Here is a 7,545-nt window from a genome sequence, read left to right on the forward strand (position 1 = left end):
AAACTTTCCGGACAATCCAATATAAAGACATTAAAGGACAATTTTTACACTATTTATTTAGAAAAAAATCAAGTTTCAAGAAAAAATTATTTATGCATAATCATACATAAAATTATGTATAATTATGTATGAGCAATTTTTTTTAATTTTTCCAAATTTGTTTTTTTTTTTTCTAAAAACGAACACAATGCGAAAATTATTCCTTTAATTTTTTTGTGTTTTCACACATTACTATCATTATTTCTATAACACTAAAATGTAATTTTACAAAAAAAAAAGGATATATGAATATGTATGGACAAATTTCATATATGATATTACACATATTTATAAATATTTATGTATATTTATACATATTTATACATTCATGCGTAAAAAATTTTTTACGCATAGTTTCATTAAAATCAAAAGTGCGAGGGCTTATCTTAAGGTTTATTAAAAAAACAATTCTATACATCAAATCAGTTCTATACATATTTTCTATTGAGAAGGAAAAAAATGAATGAATACCAAAAAATTATATAAAATCTTGTTAATTATTACTAAAATTTCAAAAGGTGAAAGACTTTTCGATTCAGTTTAGTCCGCTCTATCTGGATACAAAATATTTGGCAGTCATTCTGGGATCATCTTATACAAGCAATGCATTTGTCGAATTTATATTAGATCTACTTTCATAAATGTTTAGTAATTTAAAATAAAACAGTGTGATTTATTAACAGTTTTAAAATTGTTCTTACTTTATATAAAAATTCTTATTGATTCATGTTTCTATTATAAATGCATCTCAGCTCACAAAACATTGAAAAGACGTGAAAAGAAACATGATTTTAATGATAAGGACGACATGTGACTTAAGTGGGACGTAATTATGATTTTAAATATTAAAATGGTACGTCGTTAGCATTACGTTAAAAAAACGTATTGCTGACGTCTATATATGTGGACATTTGTATGCCCAAATTTTGACATGAAATAGTACAAACGCTGTTTCCATGTGATTTTATATAATTTCTTGGTATTCATTCATTTTTTTATTATTCCTTCTCAATAGAAAATATATATAGAACTGATTTGATGTATATTATAGAATTGTTTTTCTAGTAAACCTTAAGATGAGCCCTCGCTCATCCGATTTTGAAAGTATCCCGATTAATAAAAAATTTTTGAATAATAAAAATTGCTAAATATTGATTTTTAACTCAAGTACTTAACTTTACAAAAAAACGGTAAAAGAAAAATTATTTATTTTCTTTTCATAGAGCTTTCAAAATTTTTTCAGAATTTATTAGTATCGCATTTTTTCATGCTGGTAAAAATAATTGCCAATATGAAAATGCAATACTTAAAAGTAATTATTGTAAATTAATTGTTAATTACAATTGTTAATAACAAAATCTAAAAAAAATCACAGATCTTTATAAAAAGAAAATAATTTTGATTAATGCTGTTTTTCTATAAAGTTGATAATATTTGATTAAAAAAAAATTATTGAATACTAATATTTAGAGAATAACTTTAATAATTAATATCTTGTTAATTACTGTGAGAATTGCAAAATAGTAGGGAACTAAACTCAATTTAGTCCGCTTTATCTGCGCACAAAATATTTGGCAGTCATTCTGGGACATCCCAGATTGATATACGATTATATAAATTGATTCTTGTACAATTTATTGGATAATAATGTGGAATATTTACCCAAATTGTAAGAAATGATAATTAAATATATATTGATAGAATGTGTGGAATGTATTGTAATCAGGTAATCATTGCATGGTATCGTATTTATTTTTTTACAAATTATAACAAAATTCAATTAAAAATTATGAAAGGATAATTCCCTGTTTCGCTTATTTTTGTTAAATTTTTTATACTATATATTTAACAATAAGAAATGAAGATGTAATTCTGACATTTGATTCTATATAGGATGTAATATATATAAATAAGCATATAGAGTAATCCAGAACAATCCAGGTATCAATGAAAAGATATATTTCTGGCTTAATTTTAAGACGATTTTTTTCTTTACAAAAAGGATTCCGCACAAAACATACGGAAAATGGGTTCCGGCTAATTTGGCCGAATTTGTAATATGTTATAGTTCTGATCGTCCTGATCAAAATCTCCATGGGCACGAAGTAAAATAATGAACAGTTTTTGAGTTATTGTAATACAAAAAATTCATGCACTAAATTTTATTCTATCGATGTGGTGACGCTTGTACAATGATGCAACGTCTCAAAAGCGTCACGTCCTTAATAAAAGTTAGATCATGATCGAATGAGATCTTTGCTTTTCGTGTATTTTTATTAACATACTTTTAGTCGTGTTGGCGAAATGGAGCGAGATGTTTTAACCGAGTAAAGAACCAACAAATTTCTCGTAAAACTTGACAAAAATGGCCAAGAATTCTTCATATGTTGGAAATGGTGTATGGTGAGTCTATCGTGAAGCGTAGAACTGTGTATAAATGGGTGAACCGATTCAAGAAGGGAAGGGAAGAGTTGATGACGACGCATGAATGGAACGTCCTTCAACATCATATGTTGATGAGAACATTCAACGTATTCATGATTTGGTGAAGGCAGACCAATGAAGGCAGTCGAATTATCATTAGAATGATTGCAGAAAAACTTATACCTTAATCAAAAAGTTTCCGGAATTCATTCAGAAAATTCAAAATACAAGTTTATTCATTAAAAGTGATATTGTTCCCTTCAAAGTACTCCCCATCGACTGCAACGCACTTATGCCAGCGCTTGATCCAGCTCTCGGAACATTTCTGGAACTCTATTGTCGGTATAGCCATCAAAGCCGTCTTCGATTTTTCCATTACCTCCTTTCGGCTGTTAAAACGCCTTTCCCCGTAATGATTTTTTCATGCCATTCATAAATGGCTGTTTTCTTTGAATATCACTGCCGAAACAGTTTCTCAACATTTCCAAGATTTTCATACCATTGAATCCATTTAACGCAAAATTTAATACAAATTCGTTGTTGGAAATTCAACTCCATTTTTAAAACTGTAAAAAATCGAAAATATGTGCAGAGATAGATGTACTCAAGACGGCGTAACTTTTACAAATGTCAAGCTATGGTAATAAAATTTGGTGGGAATGTCAATGATAGATGTGGCAATCTAAAAAAAAACAGAACTCAAATCAGCTGACTCAGAGCATCATCTAATGGTAATTCCGGGAACTTTTTGATCAAGATGGTAGAATAAAAACAGACAATGTGTTCAGACAATTTTAAAGAAGATTTAAACATGCGGAAGCTATATGCAAAAATTGTTCCGAAAGTTTTAACTGACGAGCAAAAACAAAGACTGTTGCATTGACTGAATCGAAAATGCCCAAGATTCAAATTTTGAATCAAAAGGATGATAACTGGAGACGAATCCTGGATTTACGAGTATGATCCTGAAACAAAAGACAGAGTGAAGAGTGGAAGCACTGTGTTCGCCTCGCACCAAAAAAGCGCGCACGAGTCGTTCAAAAATCAAAATCATGCTCTCATACTTTTTTTCGATACTTGAGGAGTTGCCAATCGCAAATTTGATAAATAAATTTAATAAATAAATTTATAAATAAAATCAATATTAATTAAATGATCCAAACAAATAACGTTAAAAACGTCAGTTGACAGATATTTACAGTTTATTACTTGCTAATTTCGATTTCTTCACTATATTACTTCCCCTTTCTCCTATCATAATTCGGAATTTCGTTTCATTTTCTAAATATGAAATATTTATTTATATCAAATGCGTATTTCAAATGTAAATGTTTTTTTTCTAATGCTACTTGTGACAGAAAAGAAATTTTACAAATATTATATTTGTTAATTAATGTTTTTAACATTATTTGTTTGAATCATTTAATTAATATTGATTTTATTTATAAATTTATTTATTTATTGAATTGATTTGCACATTATTTTTCATCAATTAAATTGGACTTAATTTAAGTATACGGCAGTAGTTAATATAGAAATTTCACGAAACTTTGTAATACTCATTCAGCACCGTTGAGCGAGACGTCCGTCAAAGCGTTCGTGCGGCCGACCGCTTGCACTGCTCCTGACGGTGCAAATTTCATGTCCTGTGATTGGTTATTTTCAAATGCTCACCGTTTGAAAACTAATAATGCCTTAAGATTTTGCTATTAACATTTTCGATTTACTTTTTCATGAGGAATATGTACATGCCGGCCCCTGTGCTAACATATACATCCTGTATATGTAGGTTGCTCCGAAAGTTTTCATCAAAATCGCTGTTTTGGCAAAGTTTGATGTACAATAACTCAAAAATTATTTTACTTCATGCCTATGGAGATTTTTGATTAGGATGATCAGAATTACAACATATTACAAATTCAGTTAAATTAGCCATAACTCATTTTCCGTATGTTTTGTGCGGAGTCCTTTTGTCCGATGATTAGTTTTCAAATTACAAGAAGAAATCCGTATCCGTGGGCCGCGTAAAGGAGATAAGAAGAAGCGACGCTCACGATTAGACGCGAGCGCTTTACGTGTGAGACGCACACTAATCGAACGCATTCACATATTTATAAAAACACGTTCGTTCTTTTCTTTCCCCTCTGTCACACTACCTCTTCGTCTATTACATACTTTAAATATGCTAACTTCGTTAAATTATTAATTACAATAATCAAATTGGAATGAAAATTGAACTCTTTGAATATTGGATTGTTTTTTAATTATGATAAAATTGTTAAAGAAATGTTGTAAAATAGTGAAATTAGACAATTACATTGCAATAATAATTATAAAATATTGACATATAAATCATACAATTATTTTAGTAAAATTCTAAGAGCGTTTCTTATAATTCGACGTACTGTTATTAAATACTTTTAGACTTAATTATATGTCAATAGGCGTTAAAATACTTATTGGAATTATTATTTAATTTCTCACTTTTACAAAAATTTTAACAATTTTATCTGCTAGCGTTCATTACTTATAGGAAGTCTTATGAAAAACATCGAGTTTCTCAGCACTTAAAGAGCTATAAATGTTTAAAAAAAGCTTAAGTCAAATACACCTTAAAAATTTATTATTACCTTAATTAAAAAATTTCCTTATAGATGTTCAATGAATCCATTTTGCTCTAGCTTACTTGAAATAGATAGAGAAATAAGTTTGGATGCATCGTAATAGTAATTGATATAACCATTTATTGTATTTCACTTTCATCACTCAAGTATTAAATCGTAAGAAGTGACGTATAAGACTCTCTAATATTAACAATAAATATGAAAAATTGCCACCCCTAGCAATGAAAGTTAAGTAATTGGAGCGCAACAAAATTATCAGTGATTTATTAATCAATAAGTCACAAACATTTTGGCATCATTCCGAGTCATCATCAGTGGATACACATTACTTGTGATTATTGTCTTAAGCTTCATATGTCTCTCACAATGATTGCAAGACCAAGTGATTTTGGATCTTGCAACGAGACTATACTCATTTAATGACTAACATTTAATGAACTACTAAAAGAAAATTAATAGAAAGATTTACCAAAAGAAGCCGACATTTGTGGTAGAAATTATAATCAGTTCGAATCGAATTAATAAGCTTGAATATAATATTAAGAAATTTTATCATAAATAACGAAGATATATGCGAATTAAACAAATATTAAAGTTAAAATGATATTCAATATGAAATCGGCGAACAGAACCTTATTCATATTTTGTTTATTTGTTGACACGTGATGTAAGAACTCAGTGTCTGTCTAAATTAATGCTAATCCTTTGTTTTTTTTATGTAACATTTCAGATATTAGTACAGCATTTTTGACATGAAAAATTTCTTTCCCACTTTCGTGAATAACAAAAAAATCTGAAGACATGGTAGTGTATCGACGCTAAAGTAAGCGCAACGACACTGCCATGGTTACTTTATACGAGTTAGCAAGTTGTGTGAGATCGAGATTATTGGATATCAAAAAGGGCGAAATTCAAGTTTTAAGTGTGCTCAATCGATTGCGTCCACTCAGAATATGATGTGGTCGAGCGTTGTCGTGATGGAAGACGACCTCTCCTATTGATTAATTCTGGCTGCTTCCTCTCAATTGCTTGTTGTAATCTCTGCAGTTGTTCACAGTAGAGTTCGGAATTAATTGTTTGATTGGACGATAACAGCTCATAGTGAACGATTCCCTTCCAGTCCCACCACACGCACAACATCACCTTCTTCTTCGTCAATCCATTTTGCGATTGCTTGCGCCTTCTCTCCTTTCTTTATTCACGATCTTTTTCTAATTGGATTGTCGTAGGTGATCCATTTTTCATTATCAGTTATCATTCTCTTTAGAAATGGCTCAATTTCATTCCGTTTCAATAGCGTATCACAAATGTTAATTCGGTCCATCATGTTCCTAACACTCAACTCGTGAGGAACCCAAATATTGAGCTTCTTTTTGGATCCAGCTTTGTGTAAATGATTTAAAACTGTTTTGTGGTCGATGCCTAGTTCTCTGGCAATCTCCACATGCAATGCTCACATGCTTATCACGCTCGACTTTTACCATGATTTCATCGGACTTTTCAGTCCGATTGGTCGAGCGAGATTCATTTTTCACATCGAAATTTCCAGCACGAAAGCGAGCGAATCATTTACGTGCTGCTGATTTTGATAGAGTATCTTCATCGTAAATAGCGCAAATTTTTTCACAAACCTGTGCAGCATTCTTACTTTTATCGTAGTGATACTGCAAAATGTAGCGAATTTTTTCCTTATTTATTTCTATTTTTAAAATAAAATAACTTTTGATCCACTTCACCGATTTCAATCTTTTTCAGCTCAAAACAAAGGTTAAAATGTCACTTTTTAAATGCACGTCTAGTTGCCGACTGCTGAGCATTTAATGCCATCTAGCGGGAAAAACGTCACGAACTTTTCCCATACCCAATATAAAAATTAAGAAAGGCTACGAGTTAGTTGACATTAATAAACATTTAATACTCAAAATCAAATAAATAAGAAATACATACGTTTCGACGCCGATCGGGTTATTCTCAATGTTAGATTAAATTAAAATAATAATGTTACAATAATTGTCGAACTCATATTAAAATAACAATATTCTATACGTTATATAATCGAATTAAAAATGTTGATACATATTCAATGTTCCTATGTTCCCTCTTTGTTAAGAATATCCATTGAAATATTCAATGTAAAATATTGAAAACGATCAATATTGAAACGCTAGTGATGCTCCCATTTTACATCTTTGAAAAAGTAATCTATGCACAAAAATATTCTTTTAAAAGAAACCAGATGTTAAATTCAGAGTATAATTAATAGTTACATTATATAAAAGCTAAAATTAACGGTGCTTAAAAATAGAAAACAGAAAAAAAAGATTTAAACGTGAAATATATAAAATGATCGTTAAAGTTTTGTTATCAATAATATCAATTACTAAATTAAGTATTAACATGTTAGGAAATTAATACATCTTAAATTACAAACACACACATATATATATATATATATATA

The sequence above is a fragment of the Atta colombica genome, unplaced genomic scaffold (genome assembly GCF_001594045.1).
Source record: "Atta colombica isolate Treedump-2 unplaced genomic scaffold, Acol1.0 scaffold20, whole genome shotgun sequence".
Lineage (NCBI taxonomy): Eukaryota > Metazoa > Arthropoda > Insecta > Hymenoptera > Formicidae > Atta > Atta colombica.